The sequence below is a fragment of the Thermobia domestica genome, chromosome 1 (genome assembly GCF_964235325.1).
Source record: "Thermobia domestica chromosome 1, izTheDome1.hap1.1, whole genome shotgun sequence".
NCBI classification, from domain to species: Eukaryota; Metazoa; Arthropoda; class Insecta; order Zygentoma; family Lepismatidae; genus Thermobia; species Thermobia domestica.
The window spans coordinates 63,195,676-63,211,700 of record NC_137454.1 but is presented as its reverse complement, the minus strand read 5'-3'; the positions used below and the strand labels follow the sequence as shown (position 1 = coordinate 63,211,700).

The 16,025-nt window shown below is 36.0% G+C and overlaps 1 long non-coding RNA gene across 1 annotated transcript; it reads right to left on the bottom strand.

The window, feature by feature from the left end:
- Nucleotides 1-4,487: 4,487 nt before the first annotated feature.
- On the bottom strand, nt 4,488-13,854 carry LOC145666075 (uncharacterized). The gene is made up of 3 exons (XR_014127686.1): nt 13,650-13,854; nt 5,952-6,097; nt 4,488-4,982 (listed from the first exon to the last, which is right to left on the bottom strand). It is a non-coding gene; the product is annotated as an uncharacterized LOC145666075 (long non-coding RNA).
- Nucleotides 13,855-16,025: the final 2,171 nt, after the last annotated feature.

Below are 16,025 nucleotides of genomic sequence, written 5' to 3'. Positions count from 1 at the left end.
TGGTAAGTTGCACTTTTTTCAGCTGTTTCTATTATTTTAATAACAACCTGTATTCAAACATACAAAATAATGATCAAAGAATCATGTCCGAAAGAAAGAGTGCCGTGAAAACCGTTAATATCGTTGCTGTCAAGTGATTAGCATGCTGAAATTTCATGCGACACACAAAAGTTCACAGCATTAACTGTTTGATTGAAATACAGTTACAGACGTGGACAAATTATTAGCAGCATTGACTTTTCAGGATAATGTGATATTAGGTCATCTACAGTGACAGTACTCTCAATGATCCGGCCAAGTAAGTTTGTGGTGGGCAACATCGTTTTCTCGGGGCGCTCCCGTTTCTTCACACATTTTCATTTCACTGATTCCTCCATCATCATTCACTTCCTTAATCATCCGTCTCCCTTAGCCTAAAAGGCATAATCGTTGGACGTTGAACTGAAATATATAATTTCATTTCATTTTATTTTATAGTCTCTACTGTGTTTTGTTTATATTTTATAAGATTCTCAGTCTGTTTCTAATATTCATGAAGAAAATAAGAGTTCATTTAGGGTACTATTATACAGCGGACTATCGTTTATTCCAGCAAAAGCCTATTCCCCTTGAAAACTGTGTTGAAAATAATGGTTAAAAAATCGTAAATAAATTGAACGTCTGAGTCTTCTGTTTGGATAAATCGAAGTAATATACAATTACTAGTGTTGAACTAATTGAAAACCGAAGAGTGCGGTTGCAATTGGTTTTCAGTTATCCAGAAGCAGTCGTAGGACCTGCGTGCAGTTAGCCCCCCCTCATGCTAAATTTAAAATTATTTTTATGTCAATCGTTTGATCATCGTTTGATCAGGTATGATCAACAATTTTTAACGTTTGATCAGCTTTACTAACAGAAATATAAGCGATATTTAGTAGGGGGGGCTAACTACACGCTAGCCCCCCCTTCACGTCAGATTCGAAATTTTTTGATGTCAATCGTTTGATCATCGTTTGATCAGGTTTGATCAACAATTTTCAACGTTTGATCAACTTTAGTAACAGAGATATAAGGGTTCCAAAATGGGGGGCCAGCCCCCCCTTCACCTCCGATTCGACTTTTTGTTATGTCAATCGTTTGATCATCGTTTGATCAGGTATGATCAACAATTTTTAACGTTTGATCAGCTTTACTAACAGAAATATAAGCGATATTTAGTAGGGGGGGCTAACTACACGCTAGCCCCCCTTCACGTCAGATTCGATATTTTTTGATGTCAATCGTTTGATCAGGTTTGATCAACAATTTTCAACGTTTGATCAACTTTAGTAACAGAGATATAAGGGTTCCAAAATGGGGGGCCAGCACCCCCTTCATCTCCGATTCGACCTTTTGTTATGTCAATCGTTTGATCAGGTATGATCAACAATTTTTAACATTTGATCAGCTTTACTAACAGAAATATAAGCGATATTTGGTAGGAGGGGCTAACTACACGCTAGCCCCCCCTTCACGTCAGATTCGAAATTTTTTGATGTCAATCGTTTGATCAGGTTTGATCAACAATTTTCAACGTTTGATCAACTTTAGTAACAGAGATATAAGGGTTCCAAAATGGGGGGCCAGCCCCCCCTTCACCTCCGATTCGACTTTTTCTTATGTCAATCGTTTGATCATCGTTTGATCAGGTATGATCAACAATTTTTAACGTTTGATCAGCTTTACTAACAGAAATATAAGCGATATTTAGTAGGGGGGGCTAACTACACGCTAGCCCCCCCTTCACGTCAGATTCGAAATTTTTTGATGTCAATCGTTTGATCATCGTTTGATCAGGTTTGATCAACAATTTTCAACGTTTGATCAACTTTAGTAACAGAGATATAAGGGTTCCAAAATGGGGGGCCAGCCCCCCCTTCACCTCCGATTCGACCTTTTGTTATGTCAATCGTTTGATCATCGTTTGATCAGGTATGATCAACAATTTTTAACGTTTGATCAGCTTTACTAACAGAAATATAAGCGATATTTGGTAGGGGGGCTAACTACACGCTAGTCCCCCCTTCACGTCAGATTCGAAATTTTTTGATGTCAATCGTTTGATCATCGTTTGATCAGGTTTGATCAACAATTTTCAACGTTTGATCAACTTTAGTAACAGAGATATAAGGGTTCCAAAATGGGGGCCAGCCCCCCCTTCACCTCCGATTTGACTTTTTGTTATGTCAATCGTTTGATCATCGTTTGATCAGGTATGATCAACAATTTTTAACGTTTGATCAGCTTTACTAACATAAATATAAGCAATATTTAGTAGTGAGGGCTAACTACATGCTAGCCCCTCCTTCACGCCAGATTCGAAATTTTTTTATGTCAATTGTTTGATCATCGTTTGTTCAGATTTGATCAACAGTTTTCAACGTTTGATCAACTATACTAACAGAGATATAATGGTTACAAAATGGGGGGCAAGCCCCCCTTCACTTCCGATTCGACCTTTTCTTATGTCAAACGTTTGATCATCGTTTGATGAGGTATGATCAACAATTTTTAACGTTTGATCAGTGTTACTAAGGTAAATACCCACACAGCAATGAAATATTTTCAAAACGTTTCTAAAACGTGCCATCATTTTCCTTCAGAAAATGTATCCTACTTCCCTTAAGGAAATATATTCCATATGTTTTTGAAAACATTTTCCACATAATACTGAAAACATTCTCTGAATATACTCAAAAACGTTGTAGAAATATTTTATACGCCGTTAGAGAAGATTTCCAAAAAATGTTTCCTGTACGATTTCCAAACATTACTGAAAATGTATTTGAAACGTTTTATACAATGTTAACGGAATGGTTTTTAAAATGTTTCTCATGGAATATTTTAAAATTATTTACCAGTAACACAGACAATATTTTCCTACATATGCCAAAATATATTTAGTGAATATTTTTTGTACATCTCAGAAAATATTTAGAGAATAGTTTCTGTGCATGACAAAATATTTAGGGAATATTTTCTGTACATGACAAAATATTTACAGAATATTTTCTGTACATGATAGAATGCGAAGCCCATAGGCCAACCCGGTTACCATTGCAGATACGGAAACAAGGTAAGATATAGAAGGAAATTTTTAAAATGCAGCAAGTTTTGTATTTATATTAGTATACTGCCCAATAGTAACGAGAAGTACAAAGCTGTCACTGTTGGATAACACTGAATGAAAGAAAGTGTGGTTTGAAATTATTTGGACCAAAGGGAACGGAAAGACACAATGAAAAATATAGTGCAAGACCCAATTTCGCGTCCTTCGTATCTGCTCTTCCTCCCCCCCCCCAACACCGTGGTTGCTACGCCACTGGCGTAGATATTGCATTTGCATGTTTATTCTTCACTGTGTCTCCTTTCAATTCTTCTCGGTGTAGCTAATTTTAAACCACACATTATTTCATTCGTGTAGCCCAACATGATGTATGGTAACGCATTTTCTTTATTGAGCGGTACACTAGTACAAAAACAAAAGTGTTGCTGGAATTTAAAAGTGTCCTTACATATCTAACCTTGTTTTCATATCTGCAATAGTAACCGAGTTGGCCTATGGGCTCCAGCCTTTTCCATCATTGTGTATATATAATGGTTTCTTGCTGGGAACAAATAGTGGGTCGAAAACAAGGCGGCCATACTGTGACATAGCAGCTGGAAGAAAACATAATATTCTTCTGTCCAATTTTACCTGCTTAGACGCCTTTGCCTCACTCTGTCTTCATGACGAAAAACCATTGCGGCCCACAGACTCACACAAAATAAATAAATTAATTAATAAATAAAAATAAAATAAAAAAAATATTAATAATAATAATAATAATAAAGAGTGTAAATTGTAACTACAATAATGTTAGTTTGTTCTCATAATTTTAAGCATTATTTTTTACTCAAAATCTTATTTATACAAATGGTTTCTGGGTGTTCCACTGGTGCTACTGGTATATGGCCACGTCGTGCATATATGTTGGGGTGTCTTATGTGACTTACGAGATTCAAACTGGATATCAGTGTGTTCATAATCGTCGCCTGCCAGTTTTGAAAGCGGCTGTATTGGATCCATAAAAAAAAAAAAAAAAAAAAAAAAGATTGAGGTTTAGACATCCAATTCAAGAAACAATTGTTGGCAAACCTTTTCCTATCCTAAAAATAATAAATTCAATATAGCCGCTTTGAAAACTGGCACGCGATGATTGTGAAGACTAATTTGCAGTCTGACCCTCGCAATATGACATAAGACACCCCAAAATACATACACGGCGTGGCCACATACCAGTAGTAGCAGTGGAACACCCAGAAACATTCTGTGCATAAATAAGATTTTGAGGAGAAAAAAAATATGAGAGCAAGCTAATATTATGTAGTTATAATTTACACTGTCCACTATAATAAATATGCATATATATCAGTTTATATCGGTTAGTAGTTAAATAAAAATATAAATGTACACTATTCTGGTTTTATTTATTTAAATTCTCTTCAGCAGAATCTTCATGCTGTTCGTATTATTTGTTTCTATACATTAAGAACAATCTTCTCAAATATCAGAAATTCACATTTTAACTTGTAAAAACTTGTTCCAGGAAATTATGTCACTGACACGCTAATTCAATAAAAATCAACAACAACAATATTTATGGATGTTGCAAAAAATATGTTCCACAAATCTACGGCGCATGGGGAATAGATCTTTTCACGAAATGTCACTTTTTTGCTACTTTCAAGAAATATCACATTGCTGAATAACAAGAAATACTCATTTGCTTCTGTATAATCTCACTTTTGATTACCACAACTAACTCTAATTTCGACGCTGGGAATTGTCACTCCAAGTTCTGTGGAACTGCAGCTGAATTCTTAACTGATTTTCTTGTTCGTCTCTGTATGGCATGTTGAAGCCAAATCCCAATAATCTACGCGATCTCATCGTTAGTTACGTTTCTCTCGTGTTGCAGTTTCTGAAAATAAAAATAATAGGCAGTGTTTAATAACATAATAACAGCAGGGAATGATTAGAGATCAATTATTACATCTTAAACTTACAAAAATATTTAAAATGTTTGTGTAGGACCTACAGCAGGTTGTGAAGACAATAATGTGTTACAAAAGTAACATCCTGAAGAAAGTGTAAAGGGCAAGGAAGACAACAGCTAAAGCTGAAGGTGACATACCTCAGACTGTAGCTTAATTACGGTCGTTTTAACATGTTGAAGTTGTCGCACTTTTATTTTTAAAAAGTATAGCATTTTATAAATATTAAACCTAATATTAAAAATAATAATAATTTGAAAACATGTGGCAGCATTTGAGTTGATGAAGAACTAGCGTCTCATTCCGAAGGCTCCGATCTCAAATCTGGGCCTGATCATTCTTTTTCCCTCAGTCGCACAAGATGAATGCCGAGATGGTTACTAAGGCTTTGATGACCGCTACCTTGCTCGATTTCTTTGCCACGGAGCAGGCCATACATATTACTTTGCCTTATACAAATGAATAATTTTGATAATGTAGGAATTAATCATGAAATACTCAAGAAAACTACCAACATGACAGAACAATTCAGTAAAAAGATGAAATATATTTTATACATATTCAGCTCTCTCTTCCACGGACACTTAAATGTAACGTGTCATTTGAGGACAGGAAAATTGCACATTTTGCTAAAATAAGGATTTCCAAAGCCTTTTAAATGTTATAACAGCGGTTGCAGTATATGCTTTTGGGAAATAAAGTTCACAGGAAGATGGTTCTGAGAAGTATTCATGGCACAATAGTAAGTATTTAAAGCGAAGAAAATAAAAAGGGCACCAGATTTTTTTTTTTATACAATATTTTAAACATAGTGTATCCCTCTTTAAATGACAACTTCTATATTTTGTTTTCCACTCTGAAAATGAGATTAAAGAACAGTAGGGAGAGTTTCTTACCTATTATTGTGTTAGTGGTTAACGAGGAAAGCTCTTTCCTTTTGCAACGTGCCAATTAAATTGCTCAGCTATTGCACTTGTCTTTTTCATGATGTTTCTTATGATGGCTTCTAAGCTGTGGCCTCCCAGTTTTTCATTTCTTAGACCTGTAATGAAATACACATTAAGCACTCAAGTAATAGTAATGGAAATTTAGAGCATACAACTGATGCCCTTAAACAAATTACATTGATTTTAGACGACAGTCTCACCGAGTCAGTTGCAATTGGCGCATCCTCAAAAATTAATATTTGCACTGACGTTTTATTTTTCCAATAAAAGAAAAATTACATACTAATTTTCAAGCAGTTGTACAGGTTTCGCAAAAACCATGGTTTTTATTGAAAAAAAAAAGTTTTTTTTTTGTTTAAATAATTTACTCTATGTATTTATATTAGATATGGACAGAAATTAATTTGTTTCGTCTTGGTGTTATTATGCAACAACAAGGTTATGCTGAAAGGGAATCCAAACCGCTTCTCGGGTTACATCCAAGAGAAATTGTCCATTTCGACACGAAACCGGGACTAATTGGTCACAAGTGAGATTGTCGACTCACTCACGAAGGACTCCTGATAAAAATACGTTATATTGATCTTTACATAGGCCTAGTTGTTAATATAATTGTCAAGAGTCATTTCGGAAGGACAAAAAGATAAGTAGTTACAGAAGTAAAAACATTATACAGAATTACATATAAATCAAGAAACTCCCGCCTTAGCCATTGGGAAAATCCTATTATTAGTTTAAATGTATTTGTATGTAAAATTTTAAGTTCAACGTATCATATTAAATGACAAATTTATTATGTAGATAACATTCAACAAAATTAAAACAAAGTCGAATCCAAGCTGATGTTGGAAGCTACGTAGGCAGTTGATACATTTTGCCAATTTCTATCAATATATTTAAGCAACCTTGGCTTCTTTATAAAACAACAGGCATTCAGGCAAGTAGAAATATACAATTTGGTTTCGTTTCGTATGTTTAGCCTTAACATCCTTATGAAATACAAAAGTTATCACGAAGAAGACTTTCGCTTAAAGGGACACCTAATCGCTACTTGGTTTACACTTCAAAGATGGGTTGTGGTTCGACCGAGAATTGAACACGGGACCCCTTGATTAAAAGATGAAAAGTAGATAAACATAATGCAGATGGTGTGATATGTGGAAACGTCACCATGAAGTTCACACGATTTAAAGCATTTTTCGTTCTTTTTTCCTTTTTTTGGTTTAAACCTGTTGGGTTTTTTTTTAAAAAAAACAGCTGTTTAAACCAGCCAACCCTGCCGTTGTAAATTAGAAATTGATGAAAGCAACGTTTCAATAAAAAATATTATGAAATCTACAGGAAGACGAGGAATAATTTAACAGTTTTAGAATATACACGGTGGTTGTAAAGTCAATACCTATTTTTAATCTAGATTATCCTAGAAACTGGCATCAGCTTAGCTGGCCAGTTAACATTTTAGCAGTTGTGGAAAATGCGGGTGCATACGTTGCAATGTAACTTAATAACCAAATGGTGCACTCTAATAATGTATTCGATGAAAATAAAACTGTGATAAGTTGTTTAGTTTTAGAAATATTCATTGTTACAAATAAGAACTGACTTTACACCCACGCTGTATTCAGGGAGTAGTAATGCAGAAAACAATCTATTCGCGAACATGGATGAGAGATACTTTCTAGCATGCATTGTTTAACAAGTCACGTATTTCCAAATTACTTCCAAAGCAAAGCCTACACGAAGTTGTTCTATCAGAATTCATAAATATCAAATTCTGCGGAGAATTGTAGGTACTATAACGTCAGCAACCTATATTAATACACTAGTTTAGCACAGATTGAAAATATTATGTATAACTCAAGAAGCAGGTATTGTACATGGAAATTAAGATGAAATGAAACATTTAGTTTAACGTCCCACGTTTATGCATCCAGGGTGAGACGCTGATGATGAGAAATGAATGAAATAGTGGAATAAAGTAAGTGGGAGGAAACGGGACAGCCCCGAGAAAACACACGCACACGGTTTGTCTACCACAAAGACAGCTTGGCGCTAGCTGGGATCGAACCAAGGACCCCATGCAGCAGAGATGAACTACGTACTTTCTAAACGTTTCAACTAGTTCTAAACGTACTCGCTTCACTGTCAGACCAACAATTGAGCCTCTTTCACTCTAATATACGGAATTTTCAAAAACTCCGGTCCGATATGGTTTAGTGTATATATATTTTTGCATATGTATAATGTAATGCTTTATTAACTGTTATATTGTTTCATATCGTTGTATGCAAATTAGAATAATGAAAAATTGTACCTCTCTTACTTAAATTGACGCTATTTTACTATCGGATGTAGATTTAAATGTATAAATATGTACACATTCAATGTTCTTGTGACGTGTCCAACTCATACGTTCATGTTGTGAACAATTTGTATGAAAACGTGTGAAAATAAATACAATACAATCAGTGTTTGAAAAACCCGGACTTTTTTGAAAAAGCCCAACACACCTGGACCCATATGGGGTTTTTCGGGATTAATTGTTTTTTCTTCGTGTTTGAGGGTTTTTTTTTTTTAAATATTCCAATGCCTTTAGGGTAAAAGTGTTAAAATGTGATTTATATTTCAAGATTATGATTGTCACAACTTGCAACAATTTCACTGCTGGTTTGAAAAATGACTGTCATTTTGAAATTTTACGTTGGATCGCCGCCAAAATATATACAGTTAATTTAGAGTGTCTTGTGCTTCTACTCTGAAAATTTCAACTTGAAAAACTGAAAATTGCGGCGTGGATACCCGCTATTTTGAAATTTTAGGTTGGTATGCCGCCAAAATCTGAACATGAGAAATTTAGTTTGTCTCGTACTTGTACCCTGAAAATTTAAACTTAAAAGACGGAAAGTGGTACCCTGTTGTACGCGTGGTACAGGCAGACGAACGAACAAATATAGAACGAATCAGCCTAATACCCTCACTGACATTCGCCGAATGTATTAATTGAGAACAAATATATTAATTTAATTTAAACAAATCAATCTGTAACTCATGTTTTATAAAATAAAAGTTTCAAAATGTCTTAAATAAAATTAAATATTTTCTAGCGTAAAATAAATGGTTCTATTGTTGAAGTTCACTTTGTGCGTTGAATTACGGGAATTTCCCGAGCACTTGTTGCAAGACCGTTCTCCCAGAAAATTAATTTAAAACAATTAACATATATGTAGGGTGTTTTAAAACAACACCGACACCGGTTTGGGAGGTGATACCTGACACCAACGTAAGACAAAAAGTATAGATCAACCTAGGTGAACAAATGCTTCCTTTCGGAGTTATAAGCTGCCGAAAACATGAACAAGAGGTAGTTGGCCAGTACTCCAAATTATATGCCAGTAGCAAGGCTAGCTCTATAAAAATTGTTGCGTGAGTACCGCAGGATTCTGAAACGCGTATTTTTGGAGAGTGCACATCTCAGTTTTTAAGTGAAGTCTCGACACGACTACGGTAGGTACCACAGTTTTGGCGCTATAGACCTTCAAAATTTATCTTTTCATATTTTCGGCAGCCTACAAGTCCGAAAGGAAGCAATTGTGCACCCAGGTTGGTCTATACTTTTTGTCTTATTTTGCTGTCAGGAATCATCTCAAAAACGTTGTCGATGTTGTTTTGAAACACCCTGTATAATTCAATTTCATAAAGTAAATGTTTCAATATGTCTTAAATGAAACTAAATATCTTACAACGTAAAATAAACAGTTTTATTAGGGACGCGGTGGCTCAGTGATAGAGCGTTCACCTCCGGTGCTTGGGGTCCCTGGTTCGATTCCAGCTCGCGCCGTGTGGACTTCTTGGTGGATAAACACCGTGCTCGTGAGTTTTCTCGGATTCTTCCGTTTCCTCTCACTTGGTTCATTCCACCATTTCATTCATTTCTCATAATCACAGTCTCCTTTAGCCTAACAGGCATAAGCGTGGGACGTAAAACTGAAAGATTTCATTTCATTTTTTCCAAATAGTTTTATTGTTCAAGTATTCAGTTCCAATGCTTTGTGCGTTTAATTGCTGAAAATTCCCGAGCACTTATTTCGCGACGAAGGTTTATTATTATTTTCCGAAAATGCAAGCTTTGTTTACTGTACATCGAAACTTCCACTAGTACAAAGTTTGAATTCAGGACTTGAAATAGTAAGCGTTACGCACCCTTCGAAACTCCGAGCACTAAGATTCTTAAATTTGACACGAATTTTTACGCTATTGCTGGTGTTGATTCTACAGAAAGCTAGTTGAAAAGCAGCAACAAATAACTAAACTAAACTGTTGTTGGAAAACCAAACTCTACTGAAGAATACCAGTGTTACCATCAAAGATAATAAAAAATAATACTAATAGTTTTATTAATACACTACATATTTACTAGTAGTACCAGCACCTATAGCACTAAACCCATCAGATGTATGAGGGATAATGTCCTTCGGCGTCGCTAAGTAAGCGAGCACACTGTTCACGGAAAGTATTTTCTAAAATATAAAATTGCATATTTTACTTGAAATAGGATATAAGCACATTCCATAAATTAATTTGTTCTATAATTATCTCAATCTAAGGTACGGCTTTTTAAAATGCATTCAGTGCATTAAGAACTTTATAAAGGCCTCACTTTGGATGTTGTATACCTTAACGTGAAAGCACCTAATTTGCCCAAGGAAAATCCAAAATCTGATAAGAATCACTTCCAATGTGATCACGTTAATTGCACCAATAATATACTAACGAAAATCTCAAAAACCCAGGTGGGTCCAACCCACTTGGGCAAACCCTGAATACAATACAATACAATACAAGAATAATTGTAATTTTTCGGCAAATCTAGTCTGATGGCCCCCTTGAATTTTATATATGCTAGGTGAAATATTTACATTCGCCTGCCGCAAATCACTTAAGAGACAATAACAAAATTAGCGAAAGAATTATAATTTTTCAACAAATATTTCGAGCGGCACGCCAATAGTAAACCTGCACACAGAATTAGGCAATACTCTAGCAGGCTGTTGTACCAAATTTTGACGCATTTCTTGCATCTTCCAGTTTCTTTTTGCAGAACATGCACTAAATGAAAAATCCTTAAGTTTCACGTCCCACGCTTATGCCGCTTAGGCTAAAGAAGACGGTGATAATGAGAAATGAGTGAAATGAAGGAAGTGGGGGAAACGGGAGAACCCCGAGAAAACCCACGAGCACGACGTTTGTTCACCACAAAGTCGACACGGCTCGAGCTGGCATCGAACCAGGGACCCCAAGAACCAGAGGTGAACGCTCTAGCACTAAGCAACCGCGCCTCCCTATGCACTAAATGAGGAGCTCTAAAAGAAAAGGCGAAACAACTTGTGCTAGGTGGCCAGTAAAAAAACAAGAACGCTATTTAACCGAGTCAGTGCAAAGCACAGCAGGGGGGCCCGAGCGACAGCGTAGGGAGCAGGAACATCAGCGACAGGGGGTGGGGGGTACGCATAAAAGAGGATGGTCATTCACAATATTTGTAATTATTCTTATCTTCAAAAACATTAAATTTCGATCCTTTAAAAAAAAACACCTTTCACAGCTAATACACGTGTGTTACACCCCCTTTCTTTCTCACCTTTACGACTGAAAATAGTTTATGCAGGGCTATTGAATTTTTCTGAATTTGTTCTGAATTTTTCTTCGTGAATACATCTTTTCCACACTTTGCGCAGTTGATTTTACGCGCTTCACCATACCATGACTCTGCATAAACTTTATAATCCTTCTCTCTTTACTCCACAATTCTTTAAAAAAATAAAAATCACATTACGGCCATCGCAGATGTTCACAACTGACGTATGAACCGGAAATTCCCGTCGCTTACTCTTACCCTATTTGCATTCAAAATCCACTTCAATAAGCTGTGCAATGACAGAAATAACTTACATTCACACTCTTATTCCTTCACGAAAAATACTTCACATTTTACCTATAAATTTTGCTCTCGATGTAAACGTCTGCTCGAATGAACCGCACAATTATTATAACCCAGTGGTGTATTTAAGGGGGGCTTCCGGGTTTAAGCCCATTGAAATTGTACTTACTATATTAAAGTAAATAAATTATCTTTCAGAATTTTTTCATCTCCAGGAACAAAGTTAGCCAAGCGTCTGTCCCCTAAAAAAAAATCGTGAATACGTCATTAAAATGGTAATATACGCGCCATTATCCCTTGATCAAAATAGAAGAGTACGTGCCTGCTCCCTTCGGAAGCACCCCCTTGGGCCCCCGCCTTCACCCTCCATGACTCGGTTAGATGGTATTCGTGCTTTTTAGTAGCCCCCTAACACAGATTGATTTCTATTTTTTGTACTGTACTTCTTATCCACACATCAGGACTCAGTATAAATACGCAAATCGTAAAAGAATTGTAACTTTTCGACAATTAATTCTGACGGTGTCCTTGAATTTTATCTATGCCAAGTGAAAAATTTATACTTCGCTTGGCGAAAATCATTGAATACACAACAAGAAAGAAAGTGGCGAAAGAATTATATCTCAGTAAGTATTTCGAGCAGTGTTTCTTCCAGACCTGTTTTTGGGAGGGCAGTGCCCCCCGGAGCATCCAAAACAATACGTTTACAATAATAACTAGAATAGTATTAGCAATGCCCCCGGAACATTACTTCTGAAAGAAACAGAGATTTCGAGTGGCACGCCAGAAGTAAATCTACACGCAAAATTATTATAACCTGGCATTAAAATGGTAATATACGCCTGGTAACTCTTTACTTTGGGCAAGGTAGTAATATAAAATACAAATCGTCGAGCGGGCGTTAGCGATTGAAGGCGGATTAGAGCCCCGTAGGGCACGTTATCTTCTGTCTTTCCTTCTTGAGAACTGTAACTAACTGCAGGAACAGGTTCAGATGAATGGTTTATTGCCACTGCCTTGCCTAAAGTAAAGACTTGCCCACATCTTTTCCCTTTGGAAAGCATCTACTCGCTCCTGTTGTTCTCCACCTTCGCCCTGTTCTGATTCAGATAGTATTGTTGTGGGAAGTTTCTAGAACACAGGTCCCCATATAGGTTAACAGATTTCTTTCTCTGTACCAAAGTAAAGTATTTAATTCACATAGTATTGCCGAGCGAGCGTTAGCAAGAAAGCGGGTTAGAGCCCCGCAGGGCATGTTGATTTCTGTCTATATTACATATTAATGGGAAGGGAGACCTGTGTTCTAGAGCCCTGCCTATTGGTGCTTTTTAGTGGCCACGTAGGCTGATTTGTATTTTTTGCACTGTAGTTTTTACGTGATACATCCGGCCCCGTATATATATACGCAAATCATAAAATAATAACTGTAATGACAATTACTTCTGACGCTCCTTTAGAATCTCATCTATGCCATGTGACGTATTTCAAATCGCCTATCGAAAATCACGTAGGAGACAATAAAAAGAAAGTTATTAAAATGATTAATTTTTCAGCAATTATTTCGAATGGTGAGCCAAAAGAAACCTGCACGGTATTTTATGTATAATCATAAACAATGGAAATCTAGCCTCCCACATGAATTTATTACAGACAATAAAGCTAAATTTTACAGACAATAAAGCTAAATTATTTTATGTAATCGTTCTACTTACCGACTTTTGTTGTAAGCTTCATTTCATTTCATTTCGGCCTCCAATTGGACACCTTCATAGGCACGACCGTTCAGATCAGATGCCTTCTTCCTATTTATATAATAAATATAACTGTAAAATGGTAACATTCGAATTAGTGTTTCACATGAATCTTTGATCTTTAGAATTGCCGGGATTCTGTCACAACTTCACAGGAACAGATCAACATTCAAATTCAACATATCGCGCAAGGAATGCTGGTACTTTTGAGAAACAAATGACGGTTGATGTAGCGATGCTATTTTGCGATCTGAAATAAATGCCTGTGCGATGTCACCAAGATATTATAAATTTCAAATTTTTAACAAATATATTTATTTGATGCTGCTATAATTAGTATAGGGCCATTCCACGCGAAAGTGAGCCTGAAACCAAATTTTCGAAAACTGTCAAAACCAATGCATTTTTACATATATATGAAGTAAATAGAATGAAATTTACTTTTCTACAAAGAAAAACTTATTTATACTTAGAATTCACGTAAAATTTTAAATCTAAGTTGTGAGTTTGTAACCTGTCAACTGCGAGGATTTTTTTATTCTTGTTATCGGCAACATTTTACGGTAATTTGTGCATGTTTGGCTAAAGTAACTTCGAGCTATTCAAGATGCTTCTCTTTGCTACAAGCTGCAGTTGAAAAAGTGTTTACAGGATAAAAATTGTTTATACTATCATTAAAGATATAAACGTCAACTTGAGTGTCCTGCCCGTGACAGAAAACTACCAAAAGTTATTGTACTGAACTACTAAATTTGAGAATGTGGTTCATACTTAGTAGAAGTAACAATTTGCATGTGTACTTCACATTTACCAAATTTTGGACTAATGCTAATAATATATTTCGATTTATTTCAATTTGAAAACATGTCCTGCCCGTGACAGTGGGCATGCCATTGGTGAGAAAGTTTGTGTACATTGGTTATTCATCATAGAAAATGATTCCATGTGTACTAAAATAGTTTTCTAAGCATGAACATTATTTACTTAAATAGAGGATTATCTATTACTGTCAGTATGATGTTTTAACGTAAAATAAGTGTCATATAAATATTATCATTAGCGTCACCTTTTTGTTCATTTCAAGGGAGAAGTGGATGGGATTGGAGAACGTACAAGAAGGCCAGTATAGAACTTTGTGAAACAAAAGAAAGTAATTGTAGAATGTGCTGTTGATTTCGTAGCAGCTTTAAGCTCTTCGTTTGAAAATATATCTGTTTTACTATTATCATCAGCAGAAATTAAGATAAAAAAAGACGCTTTGAATAAAAGGCGGGAAAATGCTCTTATCAATTGAATGACTCCAATCAAAACACTTTTTTTCCTGCAATTTGATAGCGAAAATTGAGTAGTTCGTCGAACTTTTAAATCAGAGCTTCATCCGTGTAAAATGTTTAAATTCCTAACAGACTTTTATTCAGATTCTGAAAATGATGATTCCGAAAACCATGAAGCTATCCTGAGCGACGACATAGGTTTGCATATTAACAAGCTTGTGTTAGGCAAGCTGTTGAAGATATAACACAAGGAACATTTTTGTTGATGGAATTTTTCTCTAGTGGACAGAAAAAGAAAGCATATACGTGCAACTATCGCACATAGCCCAGTGGAAGAGGACGAAGAAGTCAAGGAAATTCGTATGAAGACCGTAAGCGATTGCTGTAAAATTTTCAAGACTGTTGAAGATGTGTCTTACATGCATTTCAATCAAATAATACCTGTGATACCAGCAGTGCCGTGGTGTTGGAAAAAAGGGGCGAGCGGGGCGCCGGCCCCGGGCGTCAAAGTATAGGGGCGCAAAATTCAGGACAACAAAATAAAAGATATATAAAAATGGAAGGAAAAAGTATTAAATAGTGCTCAAAATCAAAGAAAAACAGGGTTTATTTTTGAAAATTTTCTTACGCATGGCGCCAGCCATGTGACGCTTTGCGGCTGGTCTGTCGACCTCACTCATATTTACGGGGGCGCCGTCGTATACTCTCGCCCCGGGCGCTGACTTTCCACGGCACGGGCACTGGATACCAGCACCTATTTTATATACTATTAGACAGTGTTTTGTACGAAGTTCCCTACAAGGTGGGTGTAAATGGGCAAATAAAACCATTTCCTAAAGTGTAGGTGGTTAGAAATAAGTGTACTATATAGTTTTATTTTATGTGATAAAAGCGAGCCCCAAGTAAAGTAAATAGAGTTGTTTGTGTACAATGATATAACAGAACAGCAGAAATTGACTTATTTTCGATTTTATTTCAGTTTTCAAATCATTCTTATTGAGTTTTTGTGTGTTGATTCACACGGTGTCCTGCCCGTGACAACCATGTGTCCCGCCCGTGACAC